Genomic DNA, 14,314 nt, shown 5'->3' on the forward strand with positions numbered 1-14,314 from the left:
TGCCATGGCCCTAATTCATCTATTATTCATGCAGAAGCCTCTGCCAATCGGATACGACTGACGATTGCGCATATCGACCCTGGGACTTGGCAGAGAGGCAGTGAAGGCATGCGGGTGCGGGAGGGAGCCATGGCTGGCATTCTTGTGCAGCAGCATCGAGAGACGCTCGGCTACCCGTCCCTCCCGGTTTTTCCCCGACACCCTAGATTCCTGTACACCCCATGTCGCTGGCGTGACACTGACAGACTCGGAGATGAGGGTTGACTCTCTGATGAAGGAGTTTTCAGGAACCGTATGGCCGGACCTTTGCTTGACTGTATTTGAAGTGCAAGATGCTGGAGTCGACTGGCGTCGCTCCTTGGCGCTTTGGCAGCCGGTACCGGCCGACTACGGTCACCTTGCCAAGGTTACATACATTCCGTCTCACAGAGCGGCAGCGATCTCTTCCTCAGGAGGCCTTCGACCAGCATGGACAACACCGATCAACGGCAAGGGAGTTTGGACAGCATCGTCGATGACAGGTGAGGTTGATGTAGTCGGGTTATATTAATAATTCTGTGTGTGATCTGATTCCCAATCTCGGCTAGCTGATGCCCACTGGTGCGAGGCGGCAGCCATTGTTCGCCGACAATAACGGTCAATAAGCGGGCACAATCTCACTCCAAGCATCGATAACTGTTGTAGAGCTGGATGGTCATTAGAGTGATCTCTCTATCGACAGCACGCTAGGATCTCTACGTCCTAATTATGTTACTTCTGGAGAGAGGCTACACACAGACAGTTGTCCTGAAATCCAATATGTTCTTACATTTTTGAAAAACAAAACCACCGTTTCGGAATTTGACGTCTGACATCATTATAATTTTTAGCGTCATAGCCTATTCCATAATACCATAACACAGGCGAATAACGAGTCCTTCATTCAAAAATCAATGCCTTTGTTTAAGCGGTGAATAGTAATGAGGCTATTGATAACTGAGATTGCGCTTCGGTGTTGCCGTATTGAAACACAAGCAATGTTATAGCGTAGGTATTGATCTCACAGAGACTGTGCGGGTAGAGGCTGTTGAGAGTTTCAGATCGTAGGTGGTACCATCTCACCATCATAAGGTATCAAATAATCCCCTGTGATATGTTCCACCCTCTCCCTGGTTCTAGGGTAACGTCTGTATTGTGAAATTCTACTCCAATGTTGACAGTAAATTAAATCAGTTGATAACATTGAATAATGTGTTGTGAGTGTGTTGATACCATAGACGCGAGTTCTAAATCTGACCATAGATTGACCTCATCTTGTCCCTGTTCACTCGGACAAAAGACCCCATTTCTACCCACTCTGAAGTCAGTAGTGCCAGTACGTTACACTGACGGCGTCCAGTGACAGCGCTGAGGACCCTGCGTCATGACGACCGGACACATCGAGGGACGAACGATCGATCGATATTAATCTTCAGAGCTCGACGCCTAACAATGGCCAACAGCACTGAGCCGCGATAGGGGCAGGTCTCCAATATCGTCAAATTCCATCGTGCATAATTAAACACTGGTCCCAGAAACAATGGGTCATTTCATAATTGATCTGCCCACATCTGTGCTGGGCGCGGTTCCCTAATGACCTCCTGTCTTGTTAGATTCACCGGATGGCCGAGAGATGGACAGTGGTCACTCACCCTTTATAATCGAGGCTCTGGACATGCTCCTCAGAAGTGGGTGGCACTCGCCGTCAGTGGAGTGGACACGTCTCCGGTGCCTCCGGCCTGGGATGAGATGATTATAGATCACGTAGTCAATCTCCTGCTTAGTCCACACTGGGTGGATTAGAGCACTATAGCGACTAGTTAGGAAGATAACCATGGTGTTTTGTTGTAGGAATGTTTACTGTCGGGATGCAGATACGAAGTCAGCATCAACTACAGTGGAGATGTCAGCGTCAGCGTGGACAACCGAACGGTAAGTCTTGCGAACGTCACCCATTTAACTGATCACTTTATATCAAGGTATGGCGTATTAACATAGATCTGCCATAATTGGCACAGACCTTGCCTATTCGCACCTCAACACTAGTCAGAAGATATGGAACGGTCTGTTCGTGTGACTTGTTCCGTGATGAAAGATCGGTATGCGTGCACAGTTCCACTGTGCCTACTGTAGTCCTAGGTCACGAAAGCTGAGGTTGTAGTTGAATTAAAATTGATCACCCGATATCCTGATAGAAATGTGAGAAGTGAGGGGGGTGGAAGTGGGGTCGGGCTGACGAGACATGGGCGGTAGTGACTGTAATCTGAGAAATGAGGGGGATGGTGTATGATGGCCCGGTTTACTTGACGCCTATGGCAGAGATGATACCCAAAGAATATTTTTAAAATATTTATTTCATTTTTTAAATATTTATTCCATTTTTTAAATATTTATCTCTAGACTATCACTTATTAAGCACAGATAGTCGTTCATAATTATTTAATAATTATTTCAAATAATTGAAAGTCTATTAATGTGGTGAAGCAAATGCAGAAATTGCGGAATGTCTAGCTTGATGCTGAATATTATATAGCTGAAATGTTTTCATCTGAATCGCAATTATCTCTCCATTATTTTCGAAATCACTTGTTTCTCTGTGAATATATGTTCTCAACTACCCATATGGGGAAGGTCATATATACAGTGAAGACGTGCATTGTCAGTAACGTCCATGACGCTGGTTCCAAGTCGTGGTCTGTATCGGGAAGTCTCGTGAGGTTTCGTTCCGCATGTTCTGAGGTTCTGATTTTTGTCATTAAGCCAGCTATTCATGCGCGTACAATCATTTCCTGCTGGGACGCAGTTTGTCATTACTGCCTGGCACACTGAGTCGTGCGCATGCGCACTTCGCCCAAGTCAATTTATGTGTTTCCTGGGACTACTGGTCCTTCGTTTAACTGGATAATCAAATTTCTGCACCCTCGCCGCCTTAGGGTAATTGCAGAGAATGTCCGTAATGGCGGAGGTCCTAGGTTCAATAGGGAGAATAAAGGCGTTTAGCCTCTACTGGGGATCTTGCAGGAGCTGTCCAATGCACTTGCTTGTGCCTTTTAATAATTATTTACGGTATTCATGACCACTGATATAACATATATGATTAGTATGTCTCGTAGTCGACCTTGACCCTTTGACTTCCCCAGCATTCTGTGCACACAACCTGCGTTCTGTCCCAACAACCTGCGTGTATTTATGAACTTTTTTGGAAACTTTCATCACAACACTTCAGCTGGGTATTTAACAATTTGTGGGGTGTTTCCCGTAACAATACCCATCTATGCATCTGCTTTCTTCATCCCCGATCTGCTACCAACTCCTTGCCTGAGGCCCTGCATGCTTTGCGGTGGACTGACCAGTCACATCACAAGGGTTACCAGAGAACAACTCACGCTGACCATCAGTGGACCCAATGGTAGTAACGATACGGTCAGTGGACATCAGGCTATTGTTACTTACAGGAGCATGCGTCACACGTACATAGGGATAGGTTTGGGCTCCGTATTGACTGATGGTGCGCCCCTATGGACTTACAGATTCTGGACTATCTTCTATCTCTTAACATTCCCACTGATAACTCTACTTCTTATGTCTCTCACTCCGTTTGGTCTCACGTGACTGTCTACATTTCTCTCACTACTAAACACACGAAGCATCATGTCCTCTAACACATTTACAAGAACAACAAAGCAAAACAAAGTTAAGCACATGAGGACAAAATGCATAAAGCAAAAACAACAATACAAGAAAACAAACAGAAAATCAAATATTTCCAACAATCAAAACGAAATCACACATTTAAGGAAAACGTACCATAAGCGTTTTTCCAACAAATTTATTATTCTCGCTTATAAACTGACCCCTATATTCTTACCCATTATTATCCTTGGAACGTTATCCAGAGTCGCCCCACCATGTTTTTCTCTACGGCAGTCCCGCCGCGCCACCAACCATCCTGTATTTTCTCGCTGTTTTTAGATACTACATCTTCTGGATCATATAAAATTATATTCCTATTTATTGAAGAAAGAGCGCAGTCATTGCATCATAGGACAACTTACTGTATGACGCTGTTATGACGTCATCATGCATTGTCAGTCGTTAAAATATCGCCGGTGGGGAATATTTTTAAAGATTCTCCCAATATTCCTTGATGTTTTACTAGACATTATATATACAACATCCGCTTGATATTATCGTAGGGTATATGCTTTTCCTTGTCATTGTTCTCGTGTCTGAAAATATATATTTTTCATAAACGGTTGATAAGAAACGTTACTCTCTAAACGTTACTGTGATCACACCTATTTCACTATCCACAGAGCCCGATGTACCCATGTACTGTTTGGTCCATTGTCCCCATAAATCGACTAGTATCCCCTGTCCACTTCTGTATCCCCATCATCCTCACCCCTGTCTTGCTCTCCCCACTATTTCTAGCATCAATATTTCCCCATTATTCATCTCGTTCATTTCTCCGAAGCAATCCGCAGCATTAGACTCAACATGAGCCGTAATTGAACTCCGAACAGATCTCGTTTTGCAAAACTCAATGAACTCGAGTGACTCACGTCTCCAGTGGTTGCCATGGTGATCAGCATCCTGAATTATTCCTTAACAATAGCAATCAAATTTAATTGTATTTTGTGCCCATATTTGCTATAATGGACAGAAACAGGGGTGCTCCTTTGTGTGAAATGGAGGGGCACGTGGCGAGTGGAAACAATTGGATGGTTAATCGTAATGCTGTGACGTTACTGGCACTAAGATGCGGCTATGTATTGATCACAGAGTTATCAATGGAGTAAGTGCTGACACAATGAAAGCTGGTATTGATCGCCGTAAAGATGTACTTGTGTAGATGACAGCCAAGCCGGAGCTGATGGGTGACAAGAGGGGATTGGTAGTGGAGGGGGATGGAGGGACTGAACCTTGGAGGAGGGGCAAAATGCTTTGTTCAACTGCGGTCTTCAATTAACATCTAATTTGCAGCGCTGACATATCTACTTTGAATGCTACAGTGTAACGGCCGGTCATCTTATGTCGAACTTTATTAAGTGTCAGCTGCAGTTGAAGAGGCATAGCAAGCGCAGTTCTTGGTTTTGAACCATAGGTTTCTTGCATGCCGTCGGTTCTTTCAAGGTCACTGACAAAAGTCACAAAGTGCAGTGGCTCATGTTTTCGAATAATGGTTTGTATGAAAAATATTTCTGTCACATATGTTTCATTGATATGTATTGAATAACATCAGTCTCACGTAATTCTTCAAATATGTATTATTGTTTCAACCATTATCAGGCAAGTTACAGCATCACAGTATCAACTCAGTCTCAGTTAACGAATGCTAAATTACCCTGTTTCACCTAAGATGACGGTAGATTACCTTTTCCGATCCACGTTGCTAGTACACTATTACATCCTTGGCGATCGGTCACGATTCTTGTACAATGGGGGCGCAATATACTTCCCCTATTTTAACCATTACGACAGGTACACTTTACCGTTGAACCCGTGAAGACAGGTGCTGTATCCTGTTCCACTCATGACTAAATACAAAACACTACCCTTCCTACATTCACGAAGGCCCGTACGTCAGAACCATGACGTCATTACATACCCGAAACAACCATGATGGGCGGTGCATTAGCGTCACATCCGTGACGACCTCCACAGCCTCGTCATAACCGTGACGGCCCTAATACCTACGTCACAACAATGACCGTACATCCCCATGATGAGATGAAGTCATGAGAGCCTGTAAATACGTCACAGTCAGACGGTACAGCTCGGCCACAACAATGATGACCTTCACATCCCGCCATGACGACAGATACACTATGTCGTCAAACTAATTCCGAAAGCTTCAGTACGCCTTCCGAGAAATCACGACTGATCTATTATTCCCAGCCACCACATTGACGGATGCTGATACGTGTAGGCATGCCCACATCTCTCTACAATTTTCTTGCCCCACCTCTGGTATCTGGAATCAATACCACTGCCAGTAAGGATGCTAATTATCCTGGTGTAGATCCAATTATCAGAACTGAAATGCCGGCCTTTTATTGCTAGTGTAATCATTATGGTCACTTTTACTCTACTACATCTTCTGAGGGTACTACTTTACGACATCTGATGACGATGATGAACCCGCCATTGATCACGTCACATACAATGCATGTACTTTGTCAGCGGAAAACGCCAGTGTCTGAACAATCATCCATCTTTACTATTCCATTATCATACGTTTGTGCGAATGGTCCGCTCGCCATCCTTCTTTACTACTACACATATACACGTTTGAAAGTCCAGTCTGCATACCGTTTGACAGAACCTCCTTACCATTACTGCTTTGCACGTGTGCACGGCTAGCTTGCTAACCCTTCCTCGTGAACCAAGCCATACTCATGGTTAGTAAATTACCTTTGATTAATACGAAATTGACATGCCATCCTTTGCGACACATTATTGATTGCGGCCTGATAGACTCGGCTGGAACAGGTGACTGATTGGTACCATTCGTGCAGGCGCACCTCTTTTCTTGTTAATGGCGCACCTGCACGGGGGGTTGAGAAAACTGGTCCTTCGAGTGCTCTCCATACGAGCCAGGGTGCACGCGAGGAATTGTGAAGAGTAAGCTGTGCTTAGTTCATTCTTGACCGCCCGCGTCTCTTCAGACATTTTAACGTAGCTCAGAATCACTCTGTGGTTGTCCAACACCCTACTGTAGCTCTACATTACGCAGTGATTGTCAGCATCTCTTCAGTTATTTTAACGTAGATCTGTGTGGGTCTGTCATTGTCACGTCTCTTCTGTCATTTTAACTTGGGTCTTTTTGGACAGGTACCAATCTGGTTTTGGGCTGGTCTGTCATTTTGACCTTGTACTGTTTCTATCAATAGTTGTCGACGCATCTTTTGCCATTTTTCCTTTGCTTCACTCTGTGGCTATCACCGCCTCATCTAGCATTTTAACGTTGGTTTGTATTTCTCAGTGATTGTCAGTGTCTTTAGCCATTGGATCACATACCTGTATTAATCAATGCATGTGAGCGTCTCTTCAGTCATGGGACGATATTCCCGTGTCATTCAGTGATGGTCAACTCCTCTTCATTCATTGGACGATATTCCTGAGTCGTTCAATGCTTGCTATCAGCTCTTTAGTGATTGTTCCTCAGTGTTTTAGTGGTTGTTAGCGCCTCTCCAATCTCTATACACTATCCCTGTATCAATCAAAGACTGTCAAGTGGAATCTCCAATATAGTGTCATTGCATTTGTTAATCCTATTTCATTCCATCCTGTCTTTCGGCATGTACTATTGTATCAGATGACAAAGGGTAAGACGGATGACATTGTTCTCCTGCCATGGAATTAAATAACAGCAGCAGACGTGTTTTTCGACACTGTTCTGCTTTAACCTGCTCGGCACAGCGCGGAACCGCACATTGATTGTCAGATCAACTTAGAACGTATTGAAACTCGTCAGAATGTTTGACAGACCTCATATCACATTCCTGTTGAAACAGCGCCAAAGCATTAGATTTAAGTGGCTCACGATAGGGAATAAGCTCAGGTTTTTGTGAATGATGGTCAAGTTGAAGTACAAGTGCCTCAGTGAAGGTTGACTCTGTCAGTCAAAGTAACAAACACAACGTTATGTTCACTGTGTAACCTTACACACACCATACGCGTTAGTGTTTGGATAGGTAACATGTGGTATGTCTTTCGTAATCTGTAGTTTTCACTGGGTGCAATTGATGTGAAAAGTTTAAAAGTCGAGAAACTGTGCTGCAGTTGCAAAGACTAATTGAACATTTTCAGTTAAAGCTAACATATTTATCTTAATTCGGTCAATTAGTGATACTCGGTCAGTTGCGGTGTCTGCTCTTGCGCAGTGATGAGGGATATGACACAGTGCCTCGGTGTCTTGGTAATGCCAACTCAGTGCCTCGAAGGGATGCTAATGATTCTCTGTATGACGCAAAAGATCTATATCCTAATACTTACTTTGGCTCTTGGTCCTTTAATGACACTCAGCATGACGAAGTGACTTCTTTTTCTGATAATGAAACCTAGTATGACGAAATAACTTCACTTCCAGTTAATGACACTTAGTATGACATAGTGACTCCACGATCTGTTAATGTCGTCAATTTGCGGTAGTGAATCCATACCATTAATGACACTTAGTAGTGCCAGTTCTTATTACTGACGTAGCACGGCGCATGGGCTCCACATCCTGGGAATGACACAACATGACGAAGTGGCTCCACATCCCGATAAGGACTTAATATGACGCATTGGATGACCCCATGACGCAGTGACAGCCTTTCCTGATTGTGAATATCTGTATATATCAGTTACGCTGCTCTTGGATAACCCCGAAATAACGTCATAGCTGAACGTTCCTATAGTAACTATTAAAAAATAATTGCTCCGGAATGAGAATGGCTCCCCATGTCTTAGTTTCCTTACAGTCGTTATATTAAAGTGCCTCAGTACCCGCACATTCCGCTTGGGACGATGTATATCACGCGGTGACTCTGCAAATCGCTTGGAGGCTCCATGTAACGGGGGCTCCTCATTGTACGCCATACAGCGGCTCCACATCGTCACAAGGTCTACGAAATGTATAGCCTTACACTTGGCCCACGTCGTTCGGGGGCTTCACATTGTCTGTCATTAAGTGGCTCCCTGTCAACGCTCTTTGCTACATATAGTGGCTCCACATTCTCTGAGGCCTCCGCTTTATGGCTGTACTTCATGGCTCCAGTTATCGGCAAGAAACGTTGCAATCTAATGTATGCTACAGGCTGTATAGGATTATACTATCATAATGAAACTGTCAATAAATACCAGCTAATATCGATTTTTATGCGAAAGAAGTTAACCAGCTTTGCTCCGAGGACTAACCGTGGCGGTTCCGTGCATTCTGGTGATTCACTAAATGTCAGTGGCGGCAGTTGGGCGGAGAAAACATTTTTGCTTCGATTGATTCTGCCCTTAACACGACGAAATTGATAAAGACTTTGCATACCGCCACAATCCAAGGCTTAAAGCCAGTGCACCATTTTGACACTTCAGCAACGAAGAAATGGAAGTAAGACTTTGACTGTTAAAAATAGCTCGGACCCAAGAATAGAAAGCTCTCGCAAGTCGCGGCCGCCCACAGAGAAAAAGGAATCTGTGGAGCTGACTGCCTTGGTGCTGAGTGATGTCGAAACTATCTGATCGAAGGCCGAGAGATGTCGCCCGCTCAGATATTATCTTATAATTCCAGAGTGTATATAATAAGACATTCCGGCGAAGTCTGTCAATGTTTGAACCGGGTGAAAGCTGATGGGCAACTATTATCCCCTTCAAACTACACCAACGAAACTGTTATTGTTAACTATTATCCACCCTGTCAGCAATACACACCCTGAGCCCAATGTTCACAATTGCCACATCAACACCTCACCCTCCTCACCATCCACAGGTCGTCCTAAGCACGACGTCCACCCTGATCCATATTGTCCTCACTAGCCACCCTGACCTACTGTCCACCCAATTAACAACGCCCACCCTGACCCAACTATCCACCCTCTACACACCATCCACCCTACCCACTGTCCACCCTATCCAGAGCGCCCACCGTCACGCGACCATCCACCCTGTCAACAACAATCACCCTGACACTTTCATCTTTCGCGTATACCCTCATATGTGTTTGTTTGCTTTTTAACTATTCGCTATCAAATGTCGCATTGCTATAGTCGAAATTCAAGATTTCCAAAGTTATGCAGAAATTCTGCCGGAAAGAAAGCATGTACTCATAGCTCCATTGAGTCCAATAACGCGTGATCCGAAATGTGATTTTTTTTATTTAACCACTAATGATATTGTGTCTGTATTTTCTTTGAAGGCATCAATGAAGAAGACTGGGATCATTTCCATATAAATCTGAGAGGAACAAAGCTGACTAACTGAGGCTAGGTTAGGCAGAAGCGGACAGTGGGATACGGAACTAGGAAACAATAAAGGGCACCTGTTTGTGTTCACTGCGGCTGCCTTGGTGTACCTTCACAATTAAGGCACGCGGTGAATGCCAAGTGGCAGTCCATTACACAACTCAAACATTTCTCCGCTGCAACATAATTATCACTACCGACACTGTTACAACGTGGGAAGGCATTGAGATTGATTGACAACACCCGTCATCATTGGCAATGACGTAACATGGTCACATGTCACTGAAATCAATGAATACTGGAAGGTCCAGGGGAGTTATGTGGCGTTGGTCTTTCCGGGAGAGTTCTGCCAGGACCTTGGGAGTTATGTAACACTAGAATGTCCAACTTAGTTATCGAATACTGGTATGTCCTAGAGGATTTCGTGGTAGGCAGTTATGTAATATATGTCTGTACTGGAGAGTTATGTAGCACTGGTATGTCCTAGAGGATTTCGTGGTAGGCAGTTATGTAATATATGTATGTACTGGAGAGTTATGTAGCACTGGTATGTCCTAGAGGATTTCGTGGTAGGCAGTTATGTAATATATGTATGTACTGGAGAGTTATGTAGCACTGGTATGTCCTAGAGGATTTCGTGGTAGGCAGTTATGTAATATATGTATGTACTGGAGAGTTATGTAGCACTGGTATGCCTCAAGGAGTCGTATGCCCAGAAGATTCATTGTATGCCGTCCTAGGGAGTTACGTAACGCGGGTATGTCCTTGGGAGTTCTGCAACAGGATATGTCCCAGGGATAACACTGCAAGTCCAGGGGAGATAAATAAGACTTGCATCTATGCCACATCCTAAACATGTTGTTACGATTAATTGTATGTCCTATTTGTTATGTAGTATGAGTAGGCACTGAAACTTTGTGACTCGGTTTTACCTTGGGCGATATGTAACTGTAACTGTGTATTATGTAACACTGGTATGTCCCGAGGCTCCACGTGACTTTCTCCGTAGAGTTACTGTCGCATTGGGTATGCTCTGAAGAGTTCCATACCACTGGTCGGTCCCGAGGAGTTCTATTAAGCTGTTTTAGTTGTTGGTTGTTGTATGATATCTGCAAGCTATGCATCACTTTTGTGTCCTACATAATTATGAATACTGTCATATTCTGGATAGTAATGAAACACGGGTATGCACTTGGAGATATGTAACACTTCTATGTATTGGATAGTTCGGAACCACTGTCGTATTTTGGGCCTAGATTTTCGAAGCGCTCTCAGCGCTAAGATAGTCGTAAGTTAATGTATGACACTAACGACAATCTTAGCGCTGAGAGAGCTTCGAAAATCTAGGCACTGGGTAATAATGAAACACCGGTATGCACTTGAAGATGTCTAACACTGTTCTGTCTAAGGCAACGTTTGGTACTCAATATGTGTGTCACTTTGAGGCGTTTGACAGGAGTGATGTTACACACGTGTGAGCGCATAGTCCCACCCGTATATGAGTGGGAGCCATGTCACCTGTCAGTCTGAACGATCTGACAATAGTGTGTTACTTGAGCCACAGTAGACCCAGTAGGTCTATTACTGCACTTACACTTCACAGTTTGTTGATAAACACAAATCTGTCAGAAGGGGCGCTATAACCCTAGTCAGCATACTTATTTTCATGACACTGATACATGTCATTGCGGCCATTATAACACTAGTATATTAATAGGGTTACATGCCACTAGAATGTCACAGAGAGTGATGAAACATCCTTTGGGCGTACTGAACATTAGTACGTCACGGTGGGTGATATAACACATGCATGTAAATGGGGATTGCATAATATCGGTAGGTCACTGTTTGCGATAGGTGTCCTCTCACTTGGCCAGATTCGGTCAATAAATAAAACAATAACTGGTCTCTCACATATCCAGAGTGGGACTTGGCTGACTGGGGTTAGTGTTTTGATAACACGTAGTCCAGGTGATCCATAGTCTGTATCAACAAAATGCTCAGTAAGTGAGATTCGTGAAATTTGTATTAAAGTGAGATAAATGTACATTGATATGGTATTCTTTGAATATTTTAGATGATTTGATGAAATGCTCAGTTGGTGACATTAGTAACATTTGTATGAAGGTGAGATACATCGATGTGGTATTGATAATGATATGAATTTCAGGAAATGTCCAAATAGTGCTGTTAGTAAAATGTTTTTAACAAGCACTAGATTATCAATGTAAAAATAATTTTCGAGCGCTAACATTTGGGCCTATGGTTTCAAAATGGCGCAAATTGGACTGCACATATGAATTCGGTACTTGACAAAGTTTCACTAGTGATAAATTGTTGAAGGAGTTACCAATACCGATTATCAAGAAAAACATTTTCACCCAGTACTATTGAACTTTAGAATTCTTTGTTTGAAGATCTCCGACATATACAATCACCAAGTGAATTCAATATTGGGATTACATCATATTGTACATGTGGCCTCCCGTGCAAGAAGCGCTTACGCAGCGCTGCGCGTCACGCCATTTTCAAACAAACCGCAAAAGTTGTTTCAAGTTTGTGCCAATCTTTTTAAGCAGGGCGTCAGCGTCCAAAAAATATTTAATCCCCCCAAAAGCGATTTTTGCTTCTTGACGCGCTGACGCACTGGGGAATCTCCTTCTTCCGCTTGTCTGGAATATACATGTGTTTTGGTCAAAATTGTGTTATTTCAGACGTTTACGATGCCAAGAACACAAATAAATGAGGAATTCTTGATCACTGAGGTACAGAAACACCCCTGCCTCCGTGACATTGACAGCAGACATTTTAAAGATGCAGAAATGGTAAATAATGCATCAACAGCAATCAGCCAAGCATGCGAGTCAACAGGTAATGTCATGTTTTACTGACAACATATAAAACCAACTACATCAAACTTTTGATCTCGTGAACATTTTCAAAAACAGGCCTAGGCACCCTTTTCTAAACTCCCCCTGAGCAGGGTCAGGGTTAGGGTTAGCGTCTTTTTTCGATTCATGTCCTTCTCCTGAAACACACTAATAAAAGAAATAATATGAACAAGTCAACAAAATTTAATTTCAGTTTAATTCTTGTATGGATAGACGCAGTAACGCACTGCTCAAAATCAGTTTATGAAACTCCTACAACATTACAGGAAGACCACATAAAAAATGTTGTTGGCCCTATTAACATGTAATCAGCCCTGTATTAAATATAGGAAATTGAGATAAGGTGTTAAAAGAAAGTAATCAATGACTTGGTGGTCACTGTTAATTCATTTAGTGTCTCTGCCATCAGAAAAACACGACCTTATTCACTGGGTGAAAGCATTCTCTAGACCAGTCACAATTAGTGTTAGATAAATGAGTAGGTTGATGTGTGGAAGTTCTAGTTTGGTTGATCATGGACCATACAGCCATTTCTAGTTACCACAACTGTAAACTATTTTCTAAATATTTCCCGTAGTCAATGACATGGTCAAATATATATACCCTTGGAAAATGCATTGGCGCGCAGGGGTGGCGGTAAAATAAAGGTGTAAGCCCTTCATGTAACTAGCAAGCAGCGGGCCGCCGGGCAGACGCTATTTCATACACTGTCAAAATGAGGCACACAATAAACTAGCCGATTAAGCACTTCCTGTATGGATGGCCGCCTTAATGCTTAGGGTTTCACATCAACATTGGAAACAGGTTCTGTCAAATACTCCACTGCAGAATCCGATTAGAATGCAGTGATTCAAATGCTCATAGATTAAACAAATTCATATCAAATAACCACATACTTGGGGTGTTGCCTTCGAGGACATCCTTCATTATCTTTTTACATGTCCGAACTATGATCATATATGTATGAGGAAAGAATTTATTTTATATCAAGCGTGGATATAACATTAATGATGTTTTGTATGGTAACCTCGAATTACCCAGATCTACAAATCATGATATCAGATCAGTACATAACTATATTACCACTTCAAAAAGATTTAATCAGGCTGAAGTTTTCATCTGGCTTTTTGCAGAACTGAAAGTATTATGCTGTATAGATGTTTGTATTCATGTATGTTGTATGTTTAATGTTATTCATGATATCATGTACCTTTGTCGCATACTATTTTGTCTGGAGGGGCATAAATACCAGTAAAAGCTTCTTGCTTGTTTGCCGATCCATTTTCTGAACTATATATAACAAAATAAATATGTTCAAACCAAATTTTGTGATTGCAAAGGAACACACAAATACTTGCATACATTTTAAATCCTGTCATATTGTAGATATTGACTATAGCACTTAAAGGCTCACGCTTCAGTGGCTAACGTTAATTACCTGGCTCGCATCTCTCACCTAGC

At 42.9% G+C, this 14,314-nt stretch overlaps 1 pseudogene; it reads left to right on the plus strand.

Annotated features, from left to right (window-relative positions):
- Positions 1-253: 253 nt before the first annotated feature.
- LOC137290280 (uncharacterized) lies at positions 254-9,998 on the plus strand (annotated as a pseudogene).
- Positions 9,999-14,314: the final 4,316 nt, after the last annotated feature.

The sequence above is a fragment of the Haliotis asinina genome, chromosome 7 (genome assembly GCF_037392515.1).
Source record: "Haliotis asinina isolate JCU_RB_2024 chromosome 7, JCU_Hal_asi_v2, whole genome shotgun sequence".
Lineage (NCBI taxonomy): Eukaryota > Metazoa > Mollusca > Gastropoda > Lepetellida > Haliotidae > Haliotis > Haliotis asinina.